Consider the following 18,944-nt stretch of genomic DNA (forward strand, 5'->3'; position numbering starts at 1 on the left):
TATTATTTGTGGAAAAATACTACTTTTAATTTTAATTTCTTTCCCAAATTTCTAATATATTTGGACTTTTAATTTCATTTTTAAATTGAGCTCTGTAACTCTTAAAAAAAATTTTTTACAAAATGTATTTTTTACAAGCAGTGAAACGTCAAAAACTGTGCGATTTGTTAAGTTGTCCACTAGAGGGCAGCAGTTTGCTTACATTAACCGGCACTATGGCTTCTACAGTTGCTTGTATAGACAATAGATAGTTTGTATATAACTATTGACTATTGTATATAACTATGACTATTGCATGCAATGCTGGGCAAATTACTTAAAAAATATTTATTATTATTTTTTATATTTTTATGTATTTATATATATATATTTTTCTATATTTATTATTTATTATTTAATTACTAATTCTGCAAAATGTAACGGAATTAATACATGAATTAATTGTTTATAAATATGCTGTAATGAGTTAACAGGGGAAGTTATTGTTGCATACTTTTATTTATTTACATGATTTAAAAATATCTACATTATTTAATGATATTACTTATATAGTTATATTAAATTCATATTATAATTTTATATGCAATTCCATATGCTGAGGGCTGAGCTCGTGACTTACGATCTCTACTGAAACGCTAGGGGGCAGCGAGGTACCACAACTCTTGTTTACTGGTTACCCGAAATGCACCGTTACATTGATTATATGAACAGCATATTTGTTGTTGTTTTAAAATCCTATTTGACTAATTATGTAATAATAATAATAAAAAACATACTCTATTTTTATTAGTATTTATTTGTACATTATATCCATCCATCCATTTTCTATGCTGCGGGGTGCACCCTGGACTGGTTGCCAGTTGTACATTATAGCTATATATTTTTTTTATTTGAAACAAATGCGTTAATATGTGGTTTAAAAATGGCGTATTAATAAAAAAATAAATAAGAGTTCCTCATTTGAATTGCTGATAACTGCAGTGGACCGTGTCATTAAAAGAGAACAATAATGGCCTCTAGTGGATTTGTTTCCATGTGGAGAATATTCTCTCATGGTCTTGCCTCACTGGAACAGTTTTTGAAAGCAGCATCCGGTCAGGACCAGGCCTTTCCTCATTGAAAGCAAAGCATGCACGGTCCCCTCTAAATAGAATTCTTTCTGCTCTCGGCCACAATGACCTCACAGGTCCTGTTGCCGTGGCAGCAGCGGGACAGATGGATGTCTTTGTCGCTGCTATGTTCTTGTTCAGACACTGGAGGGAGTTCTAACTTTAACGATGAGGGTTCCGGTTCCTTTGAGCTTTCATTTGAATCTCCAAGGTCAGTTCCTTATGCAATGTATGCTATAGATAAAAAACATATTGTTCTATCATACTTTAGTCGTGTGAACGTCATCTTAATGTCATTTCTTAATTATCATAATCATTATCGTCATATTTTAATTCTCAAGGATGAGGTGCAGCAGATCACAATGTGACCTTTAGGTCTTCCCGTTTCCTGACTCAGATGTCCTCCAAAGGGGGACGTCCTGCGTCTTTGTTTACATTCTAAATAGCATATTGAGCGTGGCGTGGAAAACAGGTTTGTTAGGTGCCTGACCCGATTCCGATGACATAATAAGCGCTCATGACTTGAAAAGGAAGGGAATGTCTTGCGCCCGTCAAAGCTATTTTTGGTTGGCTTTGTGCGTCATGAGAGAGAGTATGAAGATTATTCAGTGTTTTGGTCGATGGAAAAGGGGACGTCCGTCTCTCGGGAATTGAGCTGGAAGATGTTTTTTTTTAAGGCTGCGTTCACACGTTTTGTAATCACGACAAACATACGCAGAAAGTCGGTCAATTTCACAATTATTAGAGCTTCCCCCACATGAAATAGCACCCCTATATCCACCTTTAAAGTCCTGTACAGTCGTGTGTGTTGCTTTAAATGTGTTAGGGACAGACAAGAAATTGTGTTTTAGCTCAAAAGTAGCCCGTGTTAGAGTCTTGAACCAGTCATGATGTGCTATATATATCACTATATTGACACTTACTATGGTACACATTATGTCATTGGATGCTCATATCACCTCGTACTTTGGTACGTAACAAAAATAAATAAATAAAATAAATTAATAAAAATTAATACAATTAAGTTTAAAAATTACAATTAAATAAAATTAAAATAAATTAAAATATTAGGTAAATTAATGAATGAATAAATGTGCACTGGGGGGCGTACAACAATGAATCTCGGACACAATAAAACTAAAATAAAGTAAAATTATTCCAACAACATGCATGCTAGATTAATTGGCGACTCCAAATTGTCCATAGGTATGAATGTGAGTGTGAATGGTTGTTTGTCTATATGTGCCCTGTGATTGGCTGGCCACCAGTCCAGGGTGTACCCCGCCTCTCGCCAGAAGACAGTTGGGATAGGCTCCAGCAGAGTCCAAATTTGAAGAGAAAAAAAAAACTAAAAATCTTCTTTTTACAAAAAAATTCTTTACAAAAATTAAGTCAAAATATTAAGTTTTTTTTTACTTTAATGAGAGAATATTGTTGTAATATTATAAGAAAAAAATATTTTGAAATCATAATATTATGAAAATTTTTTTTTTACAAATTTTACAAAAATTTAGTTTGTAGGAAAAAGTTTGATTAAAGAAAAAAAGAATATATTTTTGAAAGTCAGAACATTATGAAAAACAAACCAAAATTCAAATAAAAAAAAAAGAATTCTAACAAGAAAAATGTTTCAAATTCATCAAAATAAACTGGCCACCAGTCCAGGGTGTACCCCGCCTCCCGCCCAAAGACAGCTGGGATAGGCTCCAGCACCCCCGCAACCCTTGTGAGGAAAAAGCGGTAGAAAATGAATGAATGAATAAATGTGCACTTGGGGGGGGGGGGGGGGTGTACAACAATGAATCTTGCACACAATAAAACTAAAATAAAGTAAAATTATTCCAACAACATGCATGCTAGGTTAATTGGCAACTCCAAATTGTCCATAGGTATGAATGTGAGTGTGAATGGTTGTTTGTCTATATGTGCCCTGTGATTGGCTGGCCACCAGTCCAGGGTGTACCCCGCCTCTCGCCAGAAGACAGTTGGGATAGGCTCCAGCAGAGTCCAAATTTGAAGAGAAAAAAAAAACTAAAAATGTTCTTTTTACAAAAAAATTCTTTACAAAAATTAAGTCAAAATATTAAGATTTTTTTTTTACTTTAATGAGAGAATATTGTTGTAATATTATAAGAAAAAAATATTTTGAAATCATAATATTATGAAAAACAAATGAAGTGAGTTTTTTTTAAGGAAATTATGCTGGTTATGTCCAAATTTGAAGAGAGAAAAAAACCCCAAAATGTTTTTTGTTTTTTTTTTACAAATTTTACAAAAATTTAGTTTGTAGCAAAAAGTTTGATTAAAGAAAAAAAGAATATATTTTTGAAAGTCAGAACATTATGAAAAACAAACCAAAATTCAAATAAAAAAAAAAGAATTCTAACAAGAAAAATGTTTCAAATTCATCAAAATAAACTGGCCACCAGTCCAGGGTGTAACCCCGCCTCCCGCCCGAAGACAGCTGGGATAGGCTCCAGCATGAATGAATGAATAAATGTGCACTTGGGGGGGAGGGAGGGGGATGTACAACAATGAATCTCGCACACAATAAAACTAAAATAAAGTCAAATTATTCCAACAACATGCATGCTAGGTTAATTAGCGACTCCAAATTGTCCATAGGTATGAATGTGAGTGTGAATGGTTGTTTGTCTATATGTGCCCTGTGATTGGTTGGCCACCAGTCCAGGGTGTACCTCGCCTCTCGCCTGAAGACAGCTGGGATAGGCTCCAGCACCCCCGCAACCCTCGTGAGGATAAGCGGTAGAAAATGAATGAATGAATAATTACATTTAGACAGGAATGTCCCCTTTAAGTTATATATTTTGAGAAAGCTGGACTGGAAACTGACAATGTGTACAAAAACTGCATACAGGTGTACTTTGTGAGGGCCTGCATGTGCACGTGTTGACTTTCCATATATCTACAGAGTATCTGAGCAAAGCAAATACCTCTAAGCTGGCTGGGCCTGAAATCCTCACGTGCAGCTCACGTCTAATCAAGTGTGTGTGTGTGTGTGTGTGTGTGTGTGAGACACCGAGCATTCATCCTGAGCAGCTTAGGGCAGCATCACATGACACCTGATCTCCGACCTTTGGCGTGTGCTGCTCCAGTGAGCAAATCCACAGTGGAAAAAAAAAAAGGGAATATTATTCCAAATAGGAAGGTGAGCTTGAGAACGGTGGCTAATTAGGCTGCTTGTATGGACAGCAGAAGGGGGAAACCAACATCGAAAGTTAGCCCGAGGACATCGCTCCGTCTGATCTGTTGCCGTAGCAACAGCAGCTCCAGGCAGCGCCTGGTGGAAAAGTTATAGGGAATTCATTCAAAATGCGTCTGTGAAAACTGAATTTGAAACATGGGTTCACCTTGTAGACCAGTGTTTCTTAACTGGTGGGTTCTGGTGCGCTTTTATTGTGAAGGGCATTTTTAAAAAAAATATTAATGTTAGTACCAAAGGTGCGGTTCTTCTTGAAACCTGCTGTCATTGAAGAAGACCAAAAAAACACTTGTTAGTCGTTAAGACAGGGGTGTCCGAAGTGCGGCCCGGGGGCCATTTGTGGCCGTCCACCTGTTGTTTATTGGCCCGCGGCGTATTCCAAAAAAAATATTTACCAATAATTTTTTTAAAGCAACAAAATGAATAAATCAGCAGTCACTTTACAAAAATTAAGTCAAAATATTAAGATTTTTTCTTACTCTAACGAGAGAATATTGTCGTAATATTATAAGGAAATTATTATTATTTTGAAATCATAATATTATGAAAAAAATATGTGAGAATTTTCAGAAAATTATGCTGGTTAAGTCCAAATTTGAAAAGAAAAAAAACAGACAGGTGTGTCCAAAGTGCGGCATGGGGGCCATTTGTGGCCACCCACCTGTTGTTTATTGGCCTGCAACATATTCCAAAAATGTATTTAACAAGAATTTTTTTTAAAGAAGCAAAAATTGATAAATAAACAGTCACTTTAAGAATTTTAAGTCAAAATATTAAGATTTATATTTTACTCTAATGAGAGAATAATGTTTTAATATTATAGGTAAAATTATTTTGAAATCATAATATTATGAAAAACAAATGAAGTGAGAATTTTTAGAAAATTATGCTGGTTAAGTCCAAATTGAAAAGAAATAAAAAAAAGACAGTGGTGTTCAAAGTGTGGCCCGGGGGCCATTTGTGGCTGCCACCTGTTGTTTATTGGCCCGTGGTATATTCCAAAATGTATTTAACAAGAATTTTTTTTAAAACAGCAAAAAGGGATAAATCAACAGTCACTTTAAGAATTTTAAGTCAAAATATTAAGATTTATTTTTTACTCTAATGAGAGAATAATGTTGTAATATCATAAGGAAAAAATTTTTTGAAATCATAATATTATGAAAAACAAATGAAGTGAGAATTTTTAGGAAATTATGCTGGTTAAGTCCAAATTTGAAAAGAAAAAAACCCTGAAAAAATTAATTAATTAATTAAAAATATTTTTTACAAAAATTAAGTTTGTCGCAGAAAGTTTGCTTAAAGAGAAAAAATATATATTTTTGAAAGTCAGAACATTATGAAAAACAAACCAAAATTCAAAGAAAAAAAAGAATTATAACAAGAAAAAAGTTTCAAATTCATAAAAATAATAAACTCTTAATATTAAGAGGAAAAATAACAGCATTTCAGTAGTATTAAGTTAAAATATTAAAGAAAAATACGCTTTTTATACATATAATATATTATTATTATATTATAATATTATGAAAACCAAACAAAAAAACAAATGAAGTTGTCATTTTTAGAAATGAGGTTGCGAGAATAAAAAGTTAGGAGAATAAAGTCAAAATATTATAAGTCATAATCACCAAAAGAACATTAACCAAAAGAAAGTCCTAATATTGCAAATAGAAAATTACCACAGATAATTTAAGAAGTGTACTTAGCTGGCAACACAAGTGAGTTGTGGCTGCATGAGTGCTGCCAGACAGCACTGGTGCGCTGTGGTTTGATTGAGTGGAAACATGAATTCCAACATGTTCTTCCTTTGGTTTATCCTGTTGGTTTTATTGGCTTTAAAACAGGATATTTATTGATATATGTGCCTCCCTTTTGGTTTAGCTTTATTACTGAGACCAATAAAAAGTGTTTTTTTTCTCTGATTCTGTGTCTGCATGCATCTGATTTAGTTCTTCCTGCCTGAGTAACCGCATCTGTATAAAAGCGCTTGTTTCTCCTATATGACCTGACAAGCCAATCTTTATCTGCGTGCACGGTAAACAAACATGGTTGAAAGATAAAAATGTGTTTCTTGTGTTGCAGTGACAAATGGACTCGAACACTAAAGTCCTTCCTGCAAGAAAAGCTTTCAGCGCTGCATGAAAAGTGGTGAGTTAATGCGACTATTATACAGAAGAATATGAGAAAATATGCATATAATAACTAGAAGTACGAGCGGAAAGGTGATTGAGTGTTGTGTTGATCCTATCTATTTGTGTACGGTGCCCATAGTGACAGGTGCAGAGGTTTTTACTGGGACGATGACTCACTACATCCATTACACATTTCCAGTGAGGCGTGGTCCGACATATCATTGCTCTGCACGCTTACACGCTGCTTCTTACGTAAGGCTGACGGCATGTATGGATACCGCATACACACACAGACTCCTAACATTAGTATGTAAATATAACATGATACTACTTGTGACGCTGCTCCCCAAATAGGATGATTTCCAAACCACTAATATGTACTATAAATACATAAACATAAAAATACACCATTATATGGTAATGGTGATGGTTTAATTTCATTTGAACATGCATCAGATTACAATTGAATGCATCACATAATCAGTTCACAGTTCCACATGTCCAAAAGGAGTAGGAAGAAGCAAAGCTTATTAAATCCTACCCCTCCATCTGGTACTGGTAACAGTAACTGTTACATTTGTTCACTTCCTGCCTTTATAATATAATTTAAATATTCTATTTTATTTAATTTAAAATTTAAAATTTAAAATTTAAAATTTAAAATTTAAAATTTAAAATTTAAAATTTAAAATTTAAAATTTAAAATTTAAAATTTACTAAAATTTACTAAAATTTACTAAAATTTACTAAAATTTACTAAAATAAACTAAAATAAACTAAAATAAACTAAAAAAATAAAAATAAAAATAAAAATAATAAAAAATAAAAAATAAAAAATAAAAAATAAAAAATAAAAAATAAAAAATAAAAAATAAAAAATAAAAAATAAAAAATAAAAAATAAAAAATAAAAAATAAAAAATAAAAAATAAAAAATAAAAAATAAAAAATAATTTAATTAAAAATTAGTGCTGTAAGAACTGCAGGACACATATTTGTATATACATATAATGAGCTGGAAACCTCATATTACAAATATACAACATAAGGTGGCCAGTAATATTTCAGTCTTGAACAAAGCAAAATTTGTTCTCAATCAATCTTTATTGCTCTCTGGTTCTACCCTATCTTACTTATTGTGTGGAAATATGGGCTAATAACTATAAAAGCAATCTTCACTCGCTAAATGTACTGCAAAAAAGGTCAGTAAGGATAATTCATAATGCCACCTACAGAGAACATACTAACTCCTTAATTAAAAAAATCACAATATAGTTCATCTTCAAACAGCTAAAATGATGCATATTTTGCTTTGTTCAATACTGAAATATTTCTGGCCACTTTATGTTGTATATTTGTAATATGAGGTTTTTCCAGCTCATTATATGTATATACAAATATGTGTCCTGCAGTAATTCCACCCATCTCTCACATTGGCACATTGAGTACAGTATGTATGCTATAATGCTGTATGCTTACGGAACAGTTCCTGCCCTCCTGACCCCTGGCGGTTTTTAACTTCCTGGTTGAGGCACGCAAGACGAGGGAAGGCACATACTGTATACTCCTCCTCATTTTACTTCTGGTCATGCTTAGCCCAAGAAACAAAAGCTCAAAGGTGACATAAGCTCAGCATGCTATGGAAATGATATATAGGAAGGATGTTATGGCAGTTATTTGTATTTTTATCTCCACTGTGCGTTGTTGTCATCATCGTTGGGCGGTTAGGAATTTTGCTGAGTCTGAAATCATCATGAAATAACATTTTAACCATCTCAAGTTTTTTATTTGGGCTGCACGGCGGTCGAGTGGTTAGCGCACAAACCTCACAGCTAGGAGACCAGGGTTTAATTCCACCCACGGCCATCTCTGTGTGGAGTTTGCATGTTCTCCCCGTGCATAGGAGGGTTTACTCCGGGTATTCCGGTTTCCTCCCACATTCCAAAAAAAAAAAAAAAAATCAGCAATTTTACATAAATAATACTATTAAGAGGGCTGCACGGTGGACAAGTGATTAGCATGCAGGCCTCACAGCTAGGAGACCAGTGTTCAATTCCACCCTCTGGGGAATCCGGCTTCCTCCCACATTCCAAAAACATTCAAAAAAAAAAAATCAGCAATTTTACAAAAATAATACTATTAAGAGGGCTGCACGGTGGACAAGTGGTTAGCATGTAGGCCTCATAGAAAGGAGACCAGTGTTCAACTCCACCCTCTGGGGACTCCGGCTTCCTCCCACATTCCAAAAACATGCTAGGTTAATTGGCGACTCCAAATTATTCAATTCAATTCAATAGGTATGAATGTGAGTGTGAATGGTTGTTTGTCTATATGTGCCCTGTGATTGGCTGGCCACCAGTCCAGGGTGTACCCCGCCTCTCGCCCAGAAGAAAGCTGGGATAGGCTCCAGCATGCCCGCGACCCTCGTGAGGATAAGCGGTAGAAAATGAATGAATGAATGAATGAATGGTTTCAGCCCAGGGCGAGTGGTTAGCATGCAGGCCTCACAGCTCGGAGACCCCAGTTCAATTCCACCCTGGGACATCTTTGGGTTTTCTCCGGGTACTCCGGTTTCCTCCCACATTCCAAAAACATGCTAGGTTAATTGGCGACTCCAAATTGTCCATAGGAATAAATGTGAGTGTGAATGGTTGTTTGCCTATATGTGCCCTGTGATTGGCTGGCCACCAGTCCAGGGTGTACCTAGGATAGGCTCCAGCACCCCTCCGCAACCCTCGTGAGGATAAGCAATAGAAAATGAATGAATGAATGAACTTTTTTAATTTTGTCATTAAATACAACAAAAATAAAGTAAAATTACTAATAGTTAACTCTACTTAACTCTAAATTTGTTATTTTCATTGGTTTAGAACCTCATAATAGCATTCCGAGAGGCGTTTCTATTATCCTCCCCCTTCTCATGTTCAACCTTAATATTAGAAACACTTCTCCGAAGGATGCATTCAAAGCCCTGTTGCAAAACAGTCCAAAATCATTAAGTTCTAAAACGCGAAGCACGGCAAATCTTTTCCTGGCACATCTTTTTCCTTTTCCTTTTGCGGCTGGGGCATTAGGTGCAACTCTTTTTTTTTTTTTTTTTGCTCCTAATCAATAGATGTTGTTAGGGCCTCTCTCCGTCTCCATTCCATTGTAATGCAGCACAGAGCACTCCACACACAGCCTTGACAAAGACTGCTTGTGCTCTTGAAAAACCTGGAGCTGGAAGGCCTTTGCGGCAAAAAGTCTGTGACCTCACTGGTTTTGTTATTATTTGTACCCACAACTGTACTCCTGAGGGGGTGGGGAGGGACTCCACTTTAGTGGTCAGTGTGGACACAAAACAACATCCACTTAGATGCAATAATGCCATGTTTACACACACACACAGAAGCTCATGTCCTGTGGCATGGTGGGCCACGAATGCACCACAAGGCGCGCATGCTCACAATGTCGTGACAGTGCTAATGGCCTTGGTGTGATCTAAGCAGGCGGGCGGTTAAAAACACAATGGCGTCCCACACAGCAGAGCGTAGGATGTGAGCTGAATGCAACTGTTTGGGCATATCGGTGACAAAGCTAAAATGATCATACAAGGTTTACTTCAAGATATTGGACGTATATTGATGACATGTATTGAAAGGTTGTGATATGAGTTGACCTAAAAAGCAGGGCGGACCCCCTGAGGGGGTTGCAGTAAGGTGTCAGGGGTGCAGGGTCACAGTAGGTGTTCTTAGGGTCTATCCTTAGAGTAAACCTAGGGTAGTCAGTGTTTTTTACAGTTAGATAAGTCCTACAGACCAGACCAGCTGTAGGACATAATCCCTCCAGTGTGTCCTAGTTCTATTCCTGGGGTAGACCTAAGGGTCTATCCTTAGAGTAGACCTAGAGTAGCCAGTGGTTTGTACAGATTGATAAATCCTACAGACCAGACCGCTGTAGGACATAATCCCTCCAGTGTGTCCTACGTCGATCCCTGGGGTAGACCTGAGGGTCTATCCTTAGAGTAGACCTAGGGTAGACGATGGTTTGGACAGATAAATAAATCCTACAGGACACAGAGGTGTTCCCAGACCAGCTATGTGACGTAATCCCTCCAGTGTGTCCAAGGTCGATCCCTAGGGTAGACCTAAGGGTCTATCCTTAGAATAGACCCAGGGTAGTCAGTGGTTTGTACAGATAGATAAATCCTACAGACCAGACCAGCTGTAAGACATAATCCCTCCAGTGTGTTCTAGGTCCATCCGTGGGTTAGACCCGAGGGTCTATCCTTAGAGCAAACCTAGGGTAGACAATGGTTTGGACAGATAAATAAATCCTACAAGACACAGATTTGTTCCCAGACCAGCTGTAATCCCTCCAGTGTGTCCTAGGTCTGTCCCTGGGGTAGCCCTGAGGGTCTATCCTTCGAGTAGATCTATGTAAGGTAGTCAGTGGTTTGTACAGATAGATAGATCCTACAGCCCAGACCAGCTGTAAGACATAATCCCTCCAGTGTGTCCTAGGTCTATCCCTGGGGTAGACCTGAGATTCTATCCTTAGTGTAAACCTAGGGTAGACAATGGTTTGGACAGATAAATAAATCCTACAGGACAAAGAGTTGTTCCCAGACCAGCTGTAATACCTCCAGTGTGTCCTAGGTCTGTCCCTGGGGTAGACCTGAGGGTCTATCCTTAGAGTAAACCTAGGGTAGTTAGTGGTTTGTACAGATAGATAAATCCTACAGACCTAACCAGACCGGTATCCTTCGGGTCTATCCCGAGGATAGACCTAGGGTAGACAATAGTTTGTACAGATAAATAAATACTACAGACCAGACCAGCTGTAGGACATAATCCCTCCAGTGTGTCCTAGGTCTATCCCTGGGGTAGACCTGACGGTCTATCCTTCGAGTAAACCTGGAGTAGTCAGTGGTTTGTACAGATAGATAAATCCTACAGACCTTACCAGACCCGTATCCTTAGGGTCTATCCCGAGGATAGACCTCGGGTAGACAATAGTTTGTACAGATAAATAAATACTAAGACTAAGGTGTTCCCAAGGCAACTGTGTGACATAATCCCTCCAGTGTGTCCTAGGTCTACCGAGGACCCTAGGGTCTATCCCTAGGTGTAGACCCTAAAGGTCTTGTACAGATAAGTATAGGCTACAATTTGTCAATGGTATTACAAACTGAGGGGGATGTGAAACATGTCCGTCCCCTAGTGGGGGCATGACAGAAGAAGAGAACAGAACCGGGCTTCAGCAATAATTCCTGTGTGTGTGTGTGTGTGTGTGTGCGTGGGTGAGTGTGTGTATTTGCCTGTTTGTATGTGTGAGCCTGCTGAGCCAGGCCTCTCATTATGTGCAATGTAATCTGAGCTTTCGGGGCCCGGGCAGGCCCACCAGCGATTGAACTACACGGGGGTCGAGCGCCCGGTGCCACCACCTCCCCTCCATTCTCCCCCCCTGCGTTGGTCTTTCCTGTGCTTTCACTCTGCTTAGCTCTGCAACTCTGTCAATACAGTCAAGAGGGTGGGGTTTTTGGTGTGGGGGGTGTGGTGGAGTTTTGGATGGATCGATGGTTGAACGGTTGCGGGTGGTTACCAAGTTCTAGATTGTGTAGTACTGTGGCTATCTGAGCTGGGTTCTTGGGAGTATTTGGTAGAACATGTCAGACTCGAGCTGATAGTCAAACCCTGTATCACTTGGCTGTGCAGCTAACATGCTAATTTCATGCTAAATGCTAAATTTGGTAACCAGACCATAAAACTCCAAAGCGACTTATAAATGAAAAAACTGTTTATGTTACATAAACACTGGACACCTTTTGTGTTCATGTTTATTTTTTGTGTAGCTGAATATAATAATAATAATTTTAATAAATAATTTTAATAAATAATAAATAATAAATAAATAAAATGTGACTTATACTCCAGTGTGACTTATTAATTAATTAATTCATTTTCTATCACTTATCCTCACAAGGGTCGTAGGGGGTGCTGGAGCCTATCCCAGCTGTCTTGGGGCGAGAGGCGGGGTACACCCTGGACTGGTGGCCAGCCAATCACAGGGCACATATAGACAAACAACCATTCACACTCACATTCATACCTATGGACAATTTGGAGTCGCCAATTAACCTAGCATGTTTTTGGAATGTGGGAGGAAACCGGAGTACCCGGAGAAAACCCACGCATGCACAGGGAGAACATACAAACTCCACACAGAGATGCCCGAGAGTGGGATTAAACTCGGGTCTCCTAGCTGTGAGTTCTGCACGCTAACCACTTGACCGCCGTGCAGCAGTATATGTATATGTATATAGTTTTTTTTATACTCCAGCCATTGTTTTTGGACAGAATCTATTGTTTTTCTTTTCAAATGTACCCTGGTACATCTTGTATCTGATTAAAAAAAAATAGCCATCTTGACTGAGCACACATGTATGAGTGCAGATGGTTAATTAGGGACTCTCTTGTCCACTTGGGACATAAACCATAACCTGCATTTTGGAGAAAAAAAAGCTCATTCTGGGTCAAAGGTTGTTGTCAGGGTTAGAGAGCATCACCGCTTAAGTGTGTCCCAACCTGATTGTGTGTGTGTGTGTGTGTGTGTAATGGGTGGAGATAACCTTGGGTTATCTTCCACTAAGTGACCACTGTGCAGGAGCAGTTATTAATGTCTGCCGTAGAACACAGTCATGATCCTTTAGCATATCCAAAATGGCCGAATAACATTACATTATTTGTTATATAAAAATACTACATGTAAGGTTTTATTGTTACTACTTGTGATTCATGTGATTTTTTTTTTTTTTTACATTCCGCAGCTTCAAGGAGGTAACGGCAACCTTGTGAGGTGACCTTGTTTCTTCTTCTCAGCAGAAGTAGGTCTCTGTACTTCACAACAGTGTGTGCATGGAGTTGTGCAATGTGTCACACGGGTGTGTGTACCCCAGGGGAGCACTCGTGCACTCTCGCGTTGGCTTGGATTCCGTGCATGCGTGGGTTTTCTCCGGGTACTCCGGTTTCCTCCCACATTCCAAAAACATGCTAGGTTAATTGGTGACTCCAAATTGTCCATAGGTATGAATGTGAGTGTGAATGGTTGTTTGTCTATATGTGCCCTGTGATTGGCTGGCCACCAGTCCAGGGTGTACCCCGCCTCTCACCCGAAGACAGCTGGGATAGGCTCCAGCACCCCTCGCAACCCTTGTTAGGATAAGCGGTAGAAAATGAATGAATGAATGAACTTTTTCATTTTGTCAGTAAATACAACAAAAATAAAGTAAAATTACCAATAGTTCAACTCTAAGTTTGTTATTATCATTGGTTTAGAACCTCATAATAGCATTCCAAGAGGCGTTTCTATTATGCTCCCTGTTCTCATGTTCAACCTTTATATTAGAAACACTTCTCCGAAGGATGCATTCAAAGCCCTGTTGCAAAATCATGAAGTTCTAAACGCTTACGTTAACGTCAAAAATACAAAAATTATCGTTACTACGTGCATTCCGAAGCTTCAAGGAGGTGACCTTGTTTCTTCTTCTCAGCAGAAGTAGGTCTCTGTACTTCACAACAGTGTGTGTATCGTGTTGTGCAATGTGTCACATGGATGTGTGTACCCCAGGGGAGCACTCGTGCACTCTCACATTGGCTTGGATTCCGTGTAATTGGAGGCGTGACTCAGTGCTGCGCTCTCTCTCTTGGGAGCACGTTATTAATTTGTTGCCAGTTTCTGCTTCATTTTTTGGGGGTAAAGTTGTTTGTTTGTGTTTTTTTTTTTTTTATCGTTTGGCTGCTTTTAAATTGAACAATTGCTGAACCTCAATTGGGATTTTCGATGTGGTTTCATGTTTCATTTCGTTCCTTTGGCTTTTCTTCCTCCCTACACCTTTGTGCTGGCGTGTGTGCGTGTTTTAGTGTGAGAGGGCGGCGGTTGGCAAAGCGTAGCGTTTGTGAGTCAGCTGAATCTCTTCCACTTGGCACGCCGTGACATTTGATGGAGCGAGAGAGGCAGCAGCTGGCTCATCGGGGAGGCTAAACAGAAAATGGCCGACGCTCAAAGTCGTCTTCGTAGATCTCGATGGCCGTTTGATTGATGCTGTAACAGACGTCTCCCGACCACCTACAACGCTCCATTTAGCTTCCTATTCCATTTAGACCGCTTTTGACCTGGTCCGGGTCCAAAACTACCGTACTTGGACTTCTCACAATACGGATTAGCTTATGACACAGACCCTGAAGGTTCATAATGTAGTTTAGCAAATCTTTATTCTATTTGTGTAAATACAGTTTCTCATTTTTATTCAGCATCTAGACCATGTTAGACATGATCCAGCTCAAAAATCCAAAACCACCATACCTAGACTTCTCAAATCTTCTGCCACAGACCCTTAGGGGTCATAAAAACAGTTTCTGACGACGTGTGAAACATTTATTCTATTTCTGAAAATGCCATAGAAGCACATTTCTACACTTTTTTTGGAGCATCTAGACCACATTAGACCTGGTTTTGTACCGGACTTCTCAAATCTGGAATATCTTGAATATATTATTTTTCATTTTTCATCATAAAAAACTGTTTCTGACTTGTGAAACATTTATTCTATTTGTGAAAATGCAATAAAGACCATTTATAATAGTCTATTTAATAGTCTATTAGTTAGTCTATTTGTTAATAGTCCATTTATTAGTCTGACCTTATATATATATATATATATATATATATATATACAATATATTTAAAATGTATATTATATTATATTTATATTTATATATTATTATAATATATTATTAAATATTATTATTCTATATACTATACATAATATTAATATATATATAATATTAATATATAATTATTATATATATATATTATAATTATATATAATTATTATTTATTAATAGTCCATTTATTAGTCTGACCATATACACACACACATATATATATATATATATAATTTTATAATTATAAAATTATATTATTATAATATATTATTAAAAATTCTTATTATAATTATATGTGTATATATAATTATATATAGTATATATAATATTATTATATATACTATATGTATTATATAATTATATATATATAATTATATTCTTATAATATATTATTAAATATATTATATTATTAAATAATATATTATATATTATAATGATATGTATATATAATTATATATAGTATATATAATATTATCATATATAATTATTATATATAATATATCATCAATAGTTATATATATAATATATTATATTATGTAATAGTATATGTAATATTTTATAATATATATAATATATATTATATATTATTATTATATAGAATTATTTATATAATTTATAATAGACTGTTTTCAACAGCATCTAGACCACATTAGACCTGGTCCAGGTGAAAAACCACTATAACTAGACTTCTTAAATCGTGATGAGATTCTACCACAGAGATTAAATGTTAATAAAAACCGTTCCTGACTTGGGAAACCTTTATTCCGTATGTGAAAACGCAATGAAGGAACATTTGTGCCGAGATCCTTTTGCGGCTTCCGAGCACACGTAAACACGATAAGGGAAGCGTTTGGTTCCCCTCTGACGGCGTACTGCCTGCATAAGTCGGCCCATCTGTCCACCGGCCCACGTGGAGCCTTGGAGGAGATGCTGTCTGCTTGCATTTATTCACTTTGGATTCCACCCAAGCCCCCGAACCCAAACGTATCGTGTAGCACGAGAAGTGACTGAAAAGAGGAACGTGCGTAAGAGAATATATATAAGTACGGCTAAGAACGAGCGATAGCTTGTGTTTGACAAATCAATTCAAAGCCAAAGCATGACGACCATCTTTTTATTCTCCGTGGATTTTTTTTTTCCCTTTACTTCCATCCTCTTTGACAATAGAATGGCCGATGATTTGTGAAGGACTATTTTTACTGGAACGTTTAAGCTCTGCTAACCTTTCCGCAGCTGGGAAAAAGGGAATCTGAGAGGAGTTATATGAGGAGGGAGGAGATGTGGTGGGTGGGGCTCCAGAGTGTGTCCTCAGGGCGAGTGGATCATGTCAGATGAGTCTGACCTGCCTTTTTTTTTTTTTTTTTTTTCCGGGGTGGGGGGGTGTGAATGTTGCGCAATGCCTTGTGAAATGTTCCAGACGCGGAGGTTTTGCTATCTCTGTGATCAGCAGGAAAAGCCAAATCAGCTTTTCAATTTCTTAACAGCACTTTAGTCCATAAAAAAAAAAACACCCCAGATGCTGTAGTCCCAAAAAACCTTCATCTTTAAAGGGGTCCCAATCCCGCTCATTTCAGGGGCTTTTAAAATGATATTGCATCCCAGTGGAGCTCAGTGTGTTTTTAATAAAATACTCCATACATCTTCAAGCTGGGGAGATGAGTCGTCTTCATGCTGGGACTCGGACCGTGACTACTCTGTTGTGATTGGCTATCGCTAAGCTGCTAAGGAGAATTGGACGTAACTGGAGGAATATTAGGGAATCTGTTGTCGAACTCGGCTTTGTTTTCAAAAAGAGTAGATGAGCAGGTCTTTAGCTCCCCAGAAAAAAAACTAATTCTTATATTCAGAAAAAATATATATTTGTAGGGAAATTTGTGTCTTTTTATCCAATAAAACAAAAAAAATAAATGTAAAAAAATAATCAAAATAAAAACTAAATAAAACAAAAATAATAAACTATACATTAAAAAATATTTATTTTCACCAAAATTGTAAAAATGCTGCTTTTGTTTTCAAAATGAGAAAAAAAATTCTCATGTTTTCAAAAAGGGCAGACGAGCAGGTCTTTAGCTCCCCAGAAAAAAAAATAAATTCTTATATTCAGAAAAAATATATATTTGTAGGGAAATGTGTGTCTTTTTATCCAATAAAACAAAAAAATTAAAAATGTAAAAAAATATATTTGCAAACAAAAATAATAAATTATACATAAAAAAATATTTCTTTTCACCAAAATTCTAAAAATGCTGCTTTTGTTTACAAATGAAAAAAAAATTCTCATGTTTTCAAAAAGGGCAGACGAGCAGGTCTTTAGCTCCCCCCCAAAAATTAAATTCTTACATTGAGAAAAAAAAATTGTCTGGAAATTTGTGTCTTTTTATCCACTAAAACAAAAAAATTGATTTTAAAATGTAAGAAAAATATTTGCAAAAAAAAATAAATTATACATTAAAAAATATATTTCTTTTCACTAAAATTGTAAAAATGCTGCTTTTGTTTACAAATTAAAAAAAAATTTCTCATGAATCTACCGTATTTTCTGGACTATAAATTTGGTCGCACAAGCCAAAAATGCGACTTATAGTCTGAAAAACACGGTCATTTTTATTTGTGTTTCTAGAAGCTGGTTTGCATTTTTTGATGTTTTGTTTGCATTGTAACTTCATTTTTTGGGGCGTGGCCTCCTCTGAGCAAAGTTGGAAGTCTTTTTAGCGCCACGCTGAACAAGTTGTTTTCATATTCACTTAGACAAAATGGGTAGACCCGCCAAAATTTATCAATAATTAATCGATGATCCAATTAATTGACAACCCATTTGGTATTTGATTAATATTTGTTTGTTATTTAAAAATATAAATAACCTCTGATGTTAGCTTGTCAAATGTGAAGATTTTAGAAATGTCTTTCCTGGTCCATTTGGGACCTAACCGATTACTGGATTAATCGAAGCAACAATCTTAAGATTAATCGACTAAGAAAATAATCGGAAAAAGTGATTCTAAAATAAAGTACAGCTTTTTTAGTAATTAAAACGTCAGATATGTAAAGCTTAGTGCGACCTTTGAAACTTCAATTTGAGACCTTGGCTATCGTAACGTTGTTAGAAAAATTCCTGGGATTTGGGAGTGGCATAGATGGGATGGAAGAAGAGTATAAGATTTCACTGTCGGCTTAAATTCGGATCAATATGCTAAATGCAGGTATTGTAGTCATTTTCTCCGTAATTGATGAACGCCATTCTTTGGATTGGTCGGTCCGTGTGGAAAACAATGCTCTTGAGGCATGACCTCATTGTTCCCATGCTGCATTCAATGTCCTGTTAGCGCTGGTCGGCTGGCAGCTATATCAGTATTCCTCCAGGGACAAGCACTCTTAATGGACGGTGGTTAAGAGGTGAGGCAGAAGGAGCTTAGATCGATTTTTGCCCTTCATGGAAAAAAGCACAGGTCATTCCCAGGCTGAATGAAGCTGGCCAACTGTGACCTCAGTAAACGCATCGGAGCGCCAATGAATCATTTATACCTGATTGGTAATAGCCAGGATAACGCTGGTTTCTGCAGAACTCCAGGACTGTTAACGTCTCAGCGGCAAAAAAATACAAAAACAGCATGGTGAAGTTTGATTCCCCCCCCCCCCATATGTTATTGTTATTTTTTTTTAGTCGATTAATCTGAAGCTTGTCTTTTCAATTAATCGAGTCATCGGTTAGGGCTTAGACCAGGGTTTTCAAAGTGCGGCCCTGGGGTCATTTGTGGCCCACAATGTTTTTTTTT

The 18,944-nt window shown here is 36.9% G+C and overlaps 1 long non-coding RNA gene across 1 annotated transcript; it reads left to right on the plus strand.

Moving 5' to 3' along the window:
- Positions 1 to 1,191: 1,191 nt before the first annotated feature.
- On the plus strand, positions 1,192 to 13,309 carry LOC131103797 (uncharacterized). Its single transcript, XR_009119683.1, has 3 exons — positions 1,192 to 1,320; positions 6,418 to 6,483; positions 13,275 to 13,309. It is a non-coding gene; the product is annotated as an uncharacterized LOC131103797 (long non-coding RNA).
- Positions 13,310 to 18,944: the final 5,635 nt, after the last annotated feature.

Source organism: Doryrhamphus excisus, chromosome 15, assembly GCF_030265055.1.
Source record: "Doryrhamphus excisus isolate RoL2022-K1 chromosome 15, RoL_Dexc_1.0, whole genome shotgun sequence".
In the NCBI taxonomy this organism is placed as follows: Eukaryota; Metazoa; Chordata; class Actinopteri; order Syngnathiformes; family Syngnathidae; genus Doryrhamphus; species Doryrhamphus excisus.